Source organism: Sardina pilchardus, chromosome 21, assembly GCF_963854185.1.
Source record: "Sardina pilchardus chromosome 21, fSarPil1.1, whole genome shotgun sequence".
NCBI lineage: Eukaryota > Metazoa > Chordata > Actinopteri > Clupeiformes > Clupeidae > Sardina > Sardina pilchardus.
In genome coordinates, this window is record NC_085014.1 from 1,367,585 (window position 1) to 1,383,360 (window position 15,776).

The following is a 15,776-nucleotide window of genomic DNA, read 5'->3' on the forward strand; positions in this document are numbered from 1 at the left end:
GCCCTGCCCTGTGGGTTCGGGCCCGCCTGGTATCTCATGTACTCTATGAGGTAATCCTCCATGGACTGGGGGAAGGTCAAGGACCTGAGGAGGGAGGACCTCCCCCTCCTCTCCAGGAGCCTTGCCAGCCAGGTGGAATCGGCCTCCACCTCCACCTCTGTGGGCCGCTTTTGGGGGTCCCCCTTCCTCTTCCTCTTCATCGGGGCGGGCATCAGGGCGGGCTGGGGGGGGGGGGGGGAACTTCGGGGAGGGCTTCGAGGCGGGCTGGGGGGGAGACTTCGAGGCGGGCTGGGGTAAAGAATGCCGGAACACATTAGGAAAGTGAGACTTGAACATGACTCACGTGGGCGGAGACGGCCGTGCGGATATCCGTGAGGTTCAGCCGTCCATTAAACCCCATCTCCTCCCACGCCAAGTATTTGACAAATTGTGAGGCGTTATTTAAATAAAATTTAGTGGTTTTCGCTCCCTCCGCATGATTGACCCATCTGCAGGAGCACACGTGTGGAATTAGTCAGCGCTCATATCAGGCTTGTGCCCTACACAATTACAAACAATACATCAGAAAGGCTGCACTTACTCTCGGATCTTGTGGGGCGAACCCTCGAGACCTTGGAGAGGGCCGTCTCGTACTCCCTCCCCTCCGTCTGTCCACCGGCCTGGTAAGCCTGATAGCCTGCCAAGTATGTTTCTGTGAATATACATTGAAAATGAGATTAGTTTCATTCACCTTGAATGAGATTGCAACGTGTGTGTGTGTGTGTGTGTATGTACGCGCGCGCTACTGTTGGTGCATGCATGTGTGGGGGGGGAATACGGACAAGTTGTAGGAGTGTCTTACCGATGGAGGCGGGGAACTCGATGGTCCTCAAGATTTTTAGAGTTGATTTCCCTTTGAATGCAATGGTCATCTCATCCAGTGACAACTGCTTAGATGGACCATACACTGCTGCAAACCTGGGGATGATCAAATTGATGATTGGCCGAATTTTTAATAACCTGTCATAGCCTGCCTGGCCTCTGTCAACATACTCCTCATTGTTGGCAAAATGAAGAAAAGACAAAATCATTTCAAATCTATTCCTGGACATCACCATGCCAAATCCAGGAGTTGCTGTTAGCCTACATTCAGCCCAATAATCCTCTAGCTCTGATTTCTCCACCAGACCCATACTCAAATGCAGAGAAAAGAAAAGCTTTCATTTCACTGACAGTTACGTCAGACCAGTGATGAAATCTAGAGTGTGGCTTGAGTGGACTGGAGGCTAAAAACTGACGGGCATGACTTCCGGTGAGCCACGCTGCGAAATGGTCTTGCCACACTGAGCTCCTGCCACATTTTCCCCTTTTTTGACGCTTATTACTTTAAAAGTGTAGTTTTGACTTCAGACACCACACCCGAACTTCTCTGAACGATGCCGAACAAAAATCCTGCGAGTTCTCCACAAAAACAGCAAGAAATTGTCAACAAACGCTTTAAAGCTAGTTTGCCACACGAGGACATAGCATTGCTAATCAAACAGACAGTGGAGACAGAACGAGAGACTCTGCGTGAGGTGGTAGGTTCCATGCTAACCGTGACCCTAGACAAAGCACTGTCGCCACTCAGCGCTTGTATCTCCGAAAACGGAGCCCTGCTACGTTCGCTTCAAGACAACATCGATTGCCAAGCAGCTAAAGTTGAGACGCTAACAACTAAAGTAGATGGCCTCCAAGGCTCTGTTCGCCAAGTGAAAAGAGAAGCAAACCACTGCATAACTGAACTGAGCAAACTGCAACTAAAGACTGACGAGCTGGAAGACAGAGGTAGACGAAACAACATCCGAATCGTGAACTTGCCTGTGGGAGTGGAGGGCGAGGATGCCGCTGGGTACCTGAAAACCATGCTGCCTGTATGGATCCCTGACTTAGCAAAGACGGCAACATTACCACTGGAGATTGATAGAGCCCATCGAGTGTACACTAAGTCTTCCCAAGCCAACACGATGATTTTCCGACTTCTTCGGTATCCTGACCGTCAAGCGATTTTGCAAGGTGCAAGGAAGGCTAAACCCCGTCTCCCGAATGGCCCTAAATTGGAATTCTACGCCGATTACAGTGCAGGCACGGCCCGGAGAAGAAGTGCCTTCAAAGGTCTACGAGCCCGATGTCGCCAGATGGGAATAGACACCTTTCTGATCTACCCAGCTATCCTGCGGATTAAAATCAACGGCGAAACCAAATCATTCAATTCTGCTGAGGAAGCTGAACAGTTTATGTCAGACTATGATGCCAGACCTGGATCAAGCCAGCTAACCCGTTTTGATCCAATCGCTCCAGCTGAACCAGCGAATACAGGGCCAGGATCTGAAGGGCAAGTTACACTTGATATGGAGAGTTGATGGTTTAGTTTGATTGTGCAGTATATATGGCCTATGTTAGCCCGTTCAGTTTATGCAAAGGGGACAGTTCATGTTGCTAAATGCAGTTCCACTAATAATCTGGCTAACCGAGGGCATACAACATTAGGTCAGGAATAGAATAGCCTACTTTGTTGTCTTGAATTTAAGTGACTAGCGTTATCGGTGCTAGTTTCGTTTTTGCTGTTTCAATTCCGTATCCAAGCAGGATGTATTTTCTCTTGTACTATGATGCAGTTATTTTACTTTCTACCGCCACGTTTCATTTTATAGTTAAACTACACTTTGTCAGTTTTATTTTTGCTTAAGGGGGATGGTTAGGCACAAGTTCATTGTTAATAGACTTCGCCACGTGAATGTCACGGACGCTAGCTATAGAGGGGTTTGAGGGAGGGGTGGGGGTGTGGCTGCAGCCACACATAAACCAACACATGGAAACTTGTATATTTCAATTGTCTGAATATGTAACTCTTATTGCCAGTCAAGGTGTTTTTGCACACGCTGTTTTTTGTAGAAGCCTGTTTATTTTGTTTCGTTTAATATTTGATGATAATGGGTAACCACACCATACTTTCCCTTAATGTCAAGGGGCTGAATTCACCTTTCAAACGCGCCAGTGTTCTAGATTTTCTACGTAGGCATAACATAGATGTAGCGCTCTTGCAGGAGACACACCTTAGACCAAAAGATGTAACTAGAATGCAAAATAAGCACTATAAACCCATCGTGGCCTCAGGAGATGGCTCTCACACCAAAGGTGTTCTGATACTAATGAAACGGAACTTAACTCTCCAAATTGAAAAAATAAGCTCTGATGCATCAGGGAGGTTAGCTTACTGTTGTGCTTCTGTACAGGGAGAAAAGCTAGCTTTTGTGACAGTTTATGCTCCGACCATATATGATAAATCTTTCTTCCCAAATTTAACAAAAGAGCTGCTTTCTTTAAACGACTATCTTTTAATTATTGGAGCAGATATGAATACCTTTATTGATAGAAACCTAGACAGGTCTCATGCCAACATTTCAACAATTCAAGCCACTGCATCGGATGCTTTAAAGCACTTTTGTAAGAGTCTGGATTTGATAGATATTTGGAGAATACATAATCCAACTATTAAGAACTTTACCTTTTATTCAGCTGCTCATAAAATGTCGTCTAGAATAGATTTTATTTTATCATCATCAAAACTGGGTCAGTATGTTAAGTCAGTTAATATATGTCCACGCTACATGTCAGACCACAATCCAGTTATTGTTACTTTCGATCTCTTTCCCATGCATAGAAAACCAACAAGGTGGAGATTCAACACAACTCTCCTTCAAAATGAAGAATATCTCACTCAATTAAATTTGAAATTAAGAGAATTCATTGACATTAATATCAGTAGCGTTTCTAACCCCATGTTTGTATGGGCTGTGGTGAAGGGTTTCATAAGGAACAATGCTATCAGTTTTTGTACACATCTTAAGAAATTGAAAGCACTCCGAATAAAAGACTTGGAGTTAGAGTGTCAATGTTTGGAAAGGGATTTGAATTCTAGATACTCTGAGGAAAAAGATGTGCAACTTAAAATTAAACAGTCAGAACTAAATGATTTGGTTAAACAGAGAGTTGAATACTTAATGCATGTAACTAAACATAAGTATTATTCAGAGAGTAGTAAACCAAGCAAACTCCTCGCATTGACACTCAAGAAACAAGAGAATAAAATGTATATTTCTGCTATCCGCAACCCTCTTAAAGGGACTGTAACAGCACCACATGATATAAATGATACTTTCAAGACCTTTTTTACAAACTTATACTCATCTGAATTCTCACCATCCCAGGACCAATTTGATGATTTTTTTAGCAACATTGAACTTCCAGGTCTCTCCACCGATGAACTTGAAAAACTAGATTCCCCAATTACTTTAGAGGAGCTCCACCAAGCCTTAAAGCTTACTAATAAAGGTCGTTCCCCTGGCATTGATGGGCTACCCGCGGAATTACTTCTGACGTGCTGGGAAATATTGGGACCATTATGGCTTGATGTGCTAAATCATGCAATAGAAAATGGCAGCTTTCTTAAAGATATTAACATGTCACTCATAACCCTGTTAGCAAAGCCAGGTAAAGACCCTATGGAATGTGCAAATTACCGTCCCATCTCATTGATAAATGCAGACCTGAAAATATATGCCAAAGCGCTGGCCCTACGCCTTGAGAAAGTAGTGGGCAGGCTGATTCACATGGATCAGACCGGCTTTATGAAAGAACGTCTAGCATCTGATAATATAAGGCGGCTTCTTCATATTATTGATGAGACAGGGAAAACATCTTCCCCTAATGGATTGTTTTTTCTGGATGCTCAAAATGCATTTGACCGATTGGAATGGAAGTACTTGTGGAGAGCTCTGGAAGAATTCAAATTTGGTCCAAATTTTATTAGAATGATCCAAATTTTATATGCTAACCCATCTGCGAGAGTTTTTACAGGTGGGATTTCCTCTGACCCATTTGGCATATTTCGTGGGACGAGGCAGGGATGTCCTCTTTCCCCACTTCTTTTTAATCTTTCAATTGAGCCCTTGGCCCAGTTTATACGTCAAAATAATATTTCCACACCAATAACAATAGGTCCTTCACAACATCACATATCCCTATATGCTGATGATGCATTGATTTATATATCTGATATTCAGTCCTCCTTACCAAAGATCATGAGTACGCTGGACAATTTTGGGAAACTTTCAGGCTTTAAAACTAATCTTAAAAAATCCGTTCTCATGCTTCTCAATGTGGACAAAAATGAGCTGGCTGTTCCTTCTGACATTGTGGTGGCTGACCAAGTGTCCTATTTAGGTGTTCAGATAACATCAACTCTATCATCTATTTCCAAGATTAATTATTGTGCTATTTTGAAGAAAATAGAAAATGATATTAATAGATGGATGCCACTTCCATCATCAACACCTAGTCGAATTTCGGTCATTAAAATGAATGTTTTACCCCGAGTTAACTTCATTAGTTCAATGATACCTCTGCCCCCTCCAGTGGACTACTGGAAAAAACTAGATACTCTACTTAGGTCTTTTGTATGGAATAAGAGGCGTCCACGGATAAAATGGTCAATGTTACAACAACCCAAACTCCAAGGAGGTTGGGCTCTTCCAAATTTCAAGCTATATCATTGGTCCTTTATATTGCAGCATAGTAGACACTGGTTAAACTTAAATGCACAAACCTCCTGGATTGAAATTGAAAGATCTCTTGTTTCCCCAATAAGACTTCAGGATTACTTATTTTCAGGTATTTCAGCTAGACAATCTTCCTTACGGTGTGGCCCCATTGTATCTTATTTGTTGAAAACCTTCAAACTGGTAGAAAAATATTTGGGTGTGGAAGTAAAATGGCACAAACACTCCCCACTATGGTTGAATCGATGTTTGCTGTCTGGGAATAAAACATTTAATCAAGGTCCATGGGCGCATACAGCTATACATGTACTAAACGACATTAATGGAGAGAACTCTTTATTGAGTTTTGGTGACCTGGTCTCTCTTTATGGTATCCCTACTCATTCACTTTTTCACTATTTTAAGTTGCGATCAGCCCTTAGATCATGTAACATCCAATGGGGCTCCAATTTAAAATTACATCCTATTGTAGAATTTATACAAAGAGCACCCAGAAGGATAGTCTCATTTATTTACACTCAATTGCTGGCACATCTTGGAACCTCTGACTATTTTGTTAAAGACTGGAAGAAAGATGTAGGAAATCTACAGGGAGACATCGATTGGGAAGCTGTATGGGACAATGTCACCAATTCGTCAAAAAATCCGAACCATAAATTTATTCATTTTAATATATGTCACCGCACCTATTTGACCCCCCAAAGAAGATATTTGATGGGTTTAGCTCCCCATCCCTATTGTACCTTTTGCCCACATGGTAATGTAGGGAGTTTCATGCACTCTTTATGGAGCTGCCCAGAGGTTTATTCTTTTTGGAATAGTGTAATCAATATCATATCCGATTTAACAGACATCATATTTCCAATGGACCCTGCATTGCATCTTTTGCTTGATGATTCAAAGTTTTGCATCACAGAGAAAACACGGAAACTTTGGTTAGCAGGTATGACCGCAGCCAAAAAAATAGTGGTTCAGAGATGGCTTCCACCCCATGATCTTTCTGTAAAACACTGGTTGTATACTGTATTAGACATTATGCACCTAGAACTTTCCTCAGCAAGAATTAACCATGCAAAGCCTTCTACTATCAATAATTGGCTACATGGCATTGCTATGATTAAAGAGTTGCTCCTGTAAAAGCTTTCTTTCTTTGTTGATGATTTGTATGATCTTTTTTTTACTCCGCTGACTAATGCGGATCCATGTGTTGGTAAGGGATTGGGTGGGATGGGGGGGGGGGGGGGGGTATTTGGCCAAAATGCTCTGTACTGTGTACTTTGTATTGTGTTGAAAAGTCAATAAAAATTGAATTACAAAAAAAAAACTGACGGGCATAGCGATTTGTCTCGTTTGCAAGCACATTCCAGAAATCATCACAGAGAAAGAGTGACAGAAAATCTAACTTAATGGTCCTCAGGGTGGAGGCCCCTTTCCCCCCAGGTGCTCTGCCGCCGCATCCTCCTCCACCGCCGCTCCTCCAAACTCCTCCGCCTCCTCCGCCTGCCCCTCCTCGGCCTCCTCCGCCTGGCCTGTTCGGCCCTATCCCGCCGCAGCCTCAGGGTCTGCAGTCGGCCAAACCGGCGGGCCGACTGCAGCGCAACAGTGAGCCTTTTCAAAAGTAAAACAAGCAATCTCATCACACTTTTCACATTTACGCTAGATTGTTTCCCCAACAACTCCCATCAGGTCATGACTCCGTTGAGATAGCAAATATACTCACTGCTGCACTTTGAGGCGCAGCTCACGGTTCTCTTGGACCAGAGGATTTGGAGCCTCCCCCTCCTCCTCCTCCCCCTCCTCCTCCTCTGCCTCCTCTTCCTCCTCTGCCTCCGCCTCCTCTTCCACCTCCGCCTCCTCTGCCTCCTCTTCCTCTTCTTCTTAAAAAATCAGTCAGGTTTGGCATTAGGGGAGTTACTATAATATTTCCTCTTAGTTAGGTACAATTTCAAATTCTGTTATCTAATTAATCTATTCATGGTGAAACTGATTCAGATTAGTACTTTTATGTGAAATCAATACCATTTTTAGAAAATAATGATTTAATAATGTTAACAGTTCTTTCACAAGTGTTTTTTTGTTATTGAAAATCATTTCTTAGTACTTTTTAAATGTCACACCATAGGACACATTCACAGTGCAGCAGAAAAAAAATATGTGAGGTAATTGACAAAATTAATGACCACTATTATTTTCTGAAACTGCAGTATTCATACTTCGTGAACATATGTATTTTTCTTCAAAAGTGATGTTTTCCAAACATGTTTTACTTATTCTTGGCCATTTGTCAACTACCCTTTTACTCTACAAAATGGCTGACTATGTGACCTGAGCTGATATGACCTCACCTGTACTACTTTGAAGGGAAAACAAGTTTTTCTTTTGCATCTTATAGGAACTGGTGATGTAAAATTAATGGCAAGTTATGCAATCAATATACCTTAATGTGTCTACAGAAACAGGACCTGCAGGATGTTAGAATGAGGTGTGTTGAGTGGAACACTAGTTGTGAAGTCTGTGTGCGTTTCTCGCTGGTGCTACTCGAACTGGCTATGTAATACCGTTAGAGAGACACCGCAACGTTTGGTTTGTTCAACCGATTTATTGGAGTCCAACAGAGGAATAAAGTGCTCGTTGCTTGTAATAGTATGACTGTGGAATTGTATGGGTGTGTCTGTGTGTGTGGTTTTCATTAAATACTGAAATACAGAATGTTTAAATATAAATTGCACATGAGGAACATAACATACACAAATACATGTATGCATGCACGCAGTACAGATCAGAGACTACTAAACAATATTCACTCTGTAATACATAATTGCTATGCAATAAATAACTGCTGTGCAACAACCAAAAAACGCTGAACAGCAATGTGAATCCACAGAGTCCAACGCAATAGAAAACAAGAGTTGCACCGAATCACTACCTACATTGGCCACTAGATGGCACTCTAAGACCACGAATGGAACATCACACTAGCATTCACATCTAATAGTCACGTGACAGACTAGTGGCGCGAATGGCACGATGAAATGTACTTCATCATCAACCAAATTAGCAACACTATCGCTAGTGCCGTTGAATTAATCATCAGCAGGACTTTATTTCACGAAAGTAAAACACTGTATCAACATGTATCCAAGAAGAAAGGTATTAGTATTAATCAACTAAATGTTATCTTTGTGCAACAGGTACCTAGCATCACGATATACACTAGCATGCTACACTGAAGTTCTACTAAAGTAAAATACCATCATGTTGACTACACAAACGAAGATAAATGTAACACCAGTATGGGCATAATATTGTGCACTTACGTTCCCAATGACACACAGGCAACACAACAGAAACGTAACACTAGTAACGTGCAACTTTATCAACATTAGGGGCAGCTGAGCTTGTGTCCGCAGCGAACTAGAAAAAGGAAGAGGCATCGTTGCGCAATGCGCATGTGCGCAGATACGTGGGTTAAAGAAGTGACGTAGACTTGTCACGAGCTGGACTTGTTGGTTGTGGATGAGCAGGTGAACGCGTGGCAGCCGTCCGGGTAGAAGAATGGCCTCAAAACGTCCTTTTCCAGAGGACGACCTGAGTTGTCCGGTGTGTCTAGATGTGTTCCAAGACCCCGTTATCTTGGCGTGCTCACACAGCATGTGTAGAAGTTGTGTGGAGCAGTCCTGGGAGGGGAAGTTATCGAGGGAATGTCCAGTGTGCAGGGCCTCTGCATCGAACGACCCACTCGTCCCTAATCTTATTTTAAAGAACCTGTGCACAAGCTTGAAAGAGAGAAAAAGAACAGCTACAGAAGGGCAGTGCGGTCTGCACAAACAAGAACTGAATCTCTTCTGTGTTGACACTGAAGAGCTTGTGTGTATTGACTGCATAGACTCACCCAATTCCGAATTTCTTCCCGTGGATGAAGTCTTCATTAATGCTGCAAAGGTGAATTTGATTGATGTAATTATGTGGACAACATGAAGCCTGGCCTACCATACGTTTTGTTCTCATGAGGACCTCTTTCTCACACACACACACACACACACACACACTTTTTATGGTTCTTGTTGTCCATTTCAGAAAAAACTCAGGAGAAAGCTCACCTCCCTGCGGAAGAAGATGAACTGTTTTAATAAGGCCAAAAAGGAGTCTGTTAAGACAGGCGGACACATTAAGGTAACATAATGAATATTAATGTTTTTAATAATGCCTATAGTTATCTGTATACAGGCAAACACATTAAGGCAACAGCATAAAGAATGTTTGGGAAACAGGCTTATAATATGACCGCTGAAAACATTATGGTCATATCTTACAGTGGGCCCCATATAGAAGTGGCCATTTCACTCATACACGGGTCAATACGGTTTAACCTAAAAAATTGATAGGCCTACAAATGGTTTTGGTAGCGCTTTAGAATACGTGCTTATAAGGTATACTGTGCTTAATAAACAGTTAACAATTCGTTACTAACCGTTAGTTAACTGTTGTTACTTGTTATCCTTTAATAACATTAACTAACTGATAACATGCAGCTTGTAAGTGTTAATAAGCAGCATTTTAGGTTGCTTACAAGTATATTTGTTAACAGTTAACGTTTAGCTTACACGGCTACTTACTTTGATATGAACAGGGATGCCTGGGCGCAGGATCCAGGATCCAGATCCGGCCGCCTTGTTTCCTTTTCGATCGATTCGCTCGACGTGCACACATATACAAATCCTTTTTGCACCTCGTAGGATTGGCCTTAACGGTGTGACCTTAGACCATCCTACAGGTAATTTGTAGGCCTATCTGACGAAGACCTGAGTGGTTGAAATGTTGTTCTTATTAAATCACACTGGGAGCAAAGAAGACTATCTTCACGTTTTCCCCCTTTGCAGTTGTTTAAAAAATCCCATAAACATGGGATAGGGCCTAGGGAAGCCTACATCAGATGGGATAGGGCCTAGGGAAGCCTACATCAGATGGGATAGGGCCTAGGGAAGCCTACATCAGCTGGGATAGGGCCTAGGGAAGTCTACATCAGATGGGATAGGGCCTAGGGAAGCCTACATCAGCTGGCCTAAAGATTCGACCCTTCTGCTTAGCATTCACTGATTTGCATGCAGTCATTTCAACACTGACATTGCTCTAGTCTACTTTGGCTATTTAAAGGAACACTTCACTGTTTTTTCATATTAAACTACATTATTCCCTTAAAGGCATACTATGCAGGATTGGCGATTTCATCGCCGGTTTCGCTTTCGCTTTTCATTTTCGCTCGTTTTATGCTTGCATATTTCTCTGCAGAGCTTCCCCTACAGCTTTAGCGTGTATATTTTACAAAACTCCTCAATCGGTCAGTCTGCCGTGCCTTTTCATGAGACTTTACGTGACACTTCCTGGAGTAGAGCATGGGTGCGTGCCCGGTGTCTCTTGAAGTTGCAAGTGTGGTTTTACCGCTACAGACCACTAGAGCGGCCAAAAAAAACACTGTTCGACCGGTAATGACTCATTTAATCATATATAACAGTATGGAACGAATTGATTAACTGAAAAACGTTGCATAGTATACCTTTAACTAAGCTAAGTTGATACATAATTAAAGTCGGCGCAGGAATATCCTCACTCCAAAGTGAAACTGAAAGTACAAGAGTGATGATATTACTGGGCCGAGTCGAAGTGTTATTCCGCCACACAACATAGTTATCCCTCTTATCCGCTTAGAAATGTACCACGTTTTATTTTGTCTCACCATACTTGGTCGTGTGACTACTCGTGTAACTCTAAATTCAACACAAATCACTCATTACACCTGGAGGAGTTCTTTGTCCTTTCTTTCAGTAACTTACCTTACCGTTCGTTATATAACGATCTCATTAGTTACGTAATTTGTATAAAATGGATGTTTTCAATTTTTTTGACCCCCCCCCCCCCCCCCCCCCTCCATGGTGTGTGTGATCATCCCACTGATGCCATGTGTTCATTGCAGACACAGGCTGACGACACAGAGCAGAAGATCCGTGCGGAATTCCGTAGTCTCCACCTGTTCCTCGAGGAGGAGATGATGACCAGGATAGATGCACTGAGGGCTGAGGAGCGTGAGAGGGCTCTCCGGCTCGGAGAGAGAACGGAGACGCTGGGGAGGCAGATCGACACCATCTCGGAGAAGATCCAGGCCATCGAGGAGCAGTTGGAGGCTTCAGACACCTCAGTCGTGCTGGTGAGAGACAGTCTCTGATAGTCCTTTTCTACCGATGGAGAATCAGTTCCGTTCCCGTTCACAAACCAACATCTGAACAGCCAATCAGAACCCATCACATTTTAGCCATCACATTTATTAACACGAGGAGAAACTTTTTTATATCGTTAGTCGGTGTGAACGCTTTTATCGTTGTAGTTCTAGTTATGGTTCTAGTTCTGGTTCTTGGTGTGAACGCTTTTATCGTTGTGGTTCTAGTTATGGTTCTAGGTGTGAACGCTTTTATCGTTGTGGTTCTAGTTATGGTTCTAGGTGTGAACGCTTTTATCGTTGTGGTTCTGGTTATGGTTCTAGTTATGGTTCTAGGTGTGAACGCTTTTATCGTTGTGGTTCTGGTTCTGGTTCTAGTTATGGTTCTAGGTGTGAACGGCCTTTAAAGACAGAAAGGAAAGGGTTATGGACACCGGTGCTGACATGAGTGTGGTGCATTCTGCTTTCATCATTCGACTGCTTAGACAACATTATTCTCAATGCAATCCTATGTATTGTATCCTATCCTATCCTGTCCTATACAATTGTATCCTATCCTATACAATACACACCGATGCCGAACTCTGCCGCTACCTCTGCTGGTGTGTGGGGTTGTGTTGTAGGTAAGCACTTGTGTTGTAGGAAGCGCTACTCACAACTAGTCTTGCTGATCCTACGGCCAATTGCACTCATTGATGCACTTATTACACTCATTAATGCACTTATTGTGTTTTTTTGTTTGTTGTTGTGAATTTGTTGTTAGAACTGCTCTTAAATATTTAAAATGTTTTTACCATCTTGTAAGCCGCTTTGGTTAAAAAGCATCAGCCAAATGTAGTGTAATGTCATGTAATGTAATGTCATGTAAGTCATGTAGTGTAATGTAGTGTAATGTAATGTAATTTAATGTAATGTAAAAACAATGATGCCTAATCTGTTTACACCTGTTTTCTGTTTTACAGAACTACAAAACCACTTTGGACAGGTGAGAAATCACTCTCCCCTCTCTCTCTCCCTTTCTCTTCATTACTCCCTCTCTCTCTCTTTCTCCCTTACTTCCTCAGTCTTTCTCTCCCTCCCTTTTCTATTTTACAGAATTACAAAACCACTTTGCATAGGCGATCTCTCTCTCTCACTCTCTTTCTCTCTCTCTCACCCTTCTTCTCTCAATTCCTCCCTTGTTCTCTCTCCCTCCCTTCCTCCCTCTCTTTTTCTCTCCCTGGTTCCCTCCCTCTCCCACTCCTTCCCTGACTCCCTCCCTCTCCCTCTCTATCAACCCAAACCCAAACCCACGGCAGCACTGACTCCTGAATGTTGTTCCAGAGCCCAGTGCACACTGCAGGACCCAGAGAGGGTTTATGGGGCTCTGGTCGATGTGGCAAAGCACCTGGGCAACCTGAAGTACAACGTCTGGGAAAAGATGGCGGATTCATTCGTTATTCAATACAGTGAGTACTAATGCACTGTGCACTGTAATTGTGAAGGCTGTTCAGTCTGCATTTTTCTAATCTGTGTCTAGCCCTTAAGCCGGGCAATACCAACACTGGCCCTCATTTATGAAACGTGTGTACGACCTAAAACAGGCGTACGACAGCAGGGTTTCGCTATATACATTTTACCCGCCGCACCTTAATTTCTGCTGCCACACCTTCAGAATTTTCATAGGTTTAAAGGAATAGTTCGGAATTTTGGACATAGGATCTCATTTCCAACTTAGCCGAGGTGATATAGGTCGGTGGAGACAGTTTTTATCGTGTTTAACCCCTTCTTTAAGTTGCAGCGTTCCCCTTTGCTAAGCTGGTTCTGAGCTAACGCATTTCAACGGTAACATCCAAAACAGTCTTACTCATTCCACAGCACACCCGAGACAAGTAAATTAAAGACTATCGATGTACATGTCCGTGTTGATAGAATAATTTGAGAAATAAAACTAACTTTGCAACTCAATGATTTATTACATTTTGAGGGATTTTTAGTTTCTCAGCTGCAGCGGAATTTTACTTTCTAGATTAGTAGTACTGCGTCATAAAGTAAACAGAAGCGAGCTCCAGTCGGGACATCCAGTAGATTCAGTGTGCATCCAAAAAATGTGAAAATAGACACTACAGGTGGACACCACATAGTTTCCACCAATTTCAGTTGAAAAAACAAAAAAACCAGAAAGGAACCAACTGTGGCTTCTTGCAGCCGGCTGGGCTGACGTTATGTGTGCTGTAGAAGCCTGGCAGAGTGGAATTAGTTGGAGCAGCAAGTAAACTTGTGTGATAATCACATAACCAGCTTCCTCTGTAGCCTGGATAATATCAATCCGCTACTGCCATACAGGGAACTTGCGTTATCTCGGCACCAGCTTAGCACCAGATGAACGCTGGTTCTTAAGGAAGGGGCGAAATTTACTGAAAATGGTCTCCATCGACCTATATCACCCCAGCAATTCCGAACTATTCCTTTAAGCAATAAGCCCAGAGAGGCCGTGGTTTATACTGTATAATCGAACAGCTAAGGGGCTTTGTTAGGCGCGACGTGAAGCGGCGTTTCAGCCAATCATAATCAAGGACCGGAACTATCCGTTTTAGAAAATCGAATATATCAACACCAATATTGCAACTTCATAATAGCCATCCAAAAAAAAAAGGTTTGATGCAAGTAATTTCCCATCAATTAATGATATTTACATTTTTAGATAGTTTACAAATGATTTACTAACAAATAAAAGACTAAGACACAACTTTATCATAGCCATCTGAAAAACAGATATTGTAATTGTTTTTTCTAACTAACTATTAATCCATCATTTATAGTTCAACCTATGTAGTATGCATAGGTGTTGTGTATATGGCTATGTAAAGGCCTACAATCAACATTATAATCATTAACAATAATGCAATATATCATTTAATAAGACAATATTTGCAATAATAATGTAGCTTATTAATATAAAATAAACTAAAATCAAGTGATGACTAAACAGATATTTTTTAGTATGTTATATATAAATAAATAGTTATTTTTTTCATAAGCTGATAATAAAGTATTTTTAAGTTGAATAGTAATCATTGATTGTTATCTGCTGTACAAATTATTAATTTATGATTATTAAGTTATTAAATGTTTAATTATAGTTGCAAAATGAAGCATCAATTAACCATTTATAACGGATGGTTATTGTAAAGTGCTACCAGAGTTTCTATGTCACCACACCTTTTAGGTGTTTTAACTTGTTCAGTCCCGTACACTTTTAGGCTATTGACATTATGTTTGAGGTTGTTCAAATGTATTGCGACAGGGTAATCTTTATCGTTGTGCTTGATGGTACTTTTATGTTCACTTATCCTACTCCTCAAATGTCGGCTGGTTTTGCCTGCGTACACTAGATCACAGGGGCAGGTGATCGCATAAACAACCAACTTTTTATGAGATAGAGAGACCCCCTTAAAGACAAAAAGATTATTTGAGCACTGATATGCGTTACCCCCCCCCCCACCCCCCTCACTCTATTTATTTTTCTGCAGCTCCTGTGATTCTGGACCCCAACACGGCGTTCCCATGCCTCATCCTCTCTGACGACCTGACGGCGTTCCGAGACGGCATATGGGAGCCGGTGGGACGGCAGCTCCCTGATAATCCCGAGAGACGTCGTGCTCACGCTGGTGTGCTGGGCTCCGAGGGCTTCCGGTCTGGCGTGCACCGCTGGGTAGTGGACGTGTACAACAGCACGTCATGGCTGCTGGGTGTGATGGAGGAGTCTGCAGAGGGGCAGGGAGGCGTACCAAGTTACCTGTACCTAGAAATGCAATCAGTATCCCCGGCAACATACCGCGCGTGCTCTCCAGAGAAGTCAGTGGAGGTCAAACAGCACAGGCAGCCTCTGAGGGTTACGGTGACGCTAAATTGTGAGGCGGGAAAGCTGACCTTCACCAATAGCATGGACAACAGCAGCATGCACACCATCCAGCACACCTTCACCCAAACAGTGTTCCCGTTCT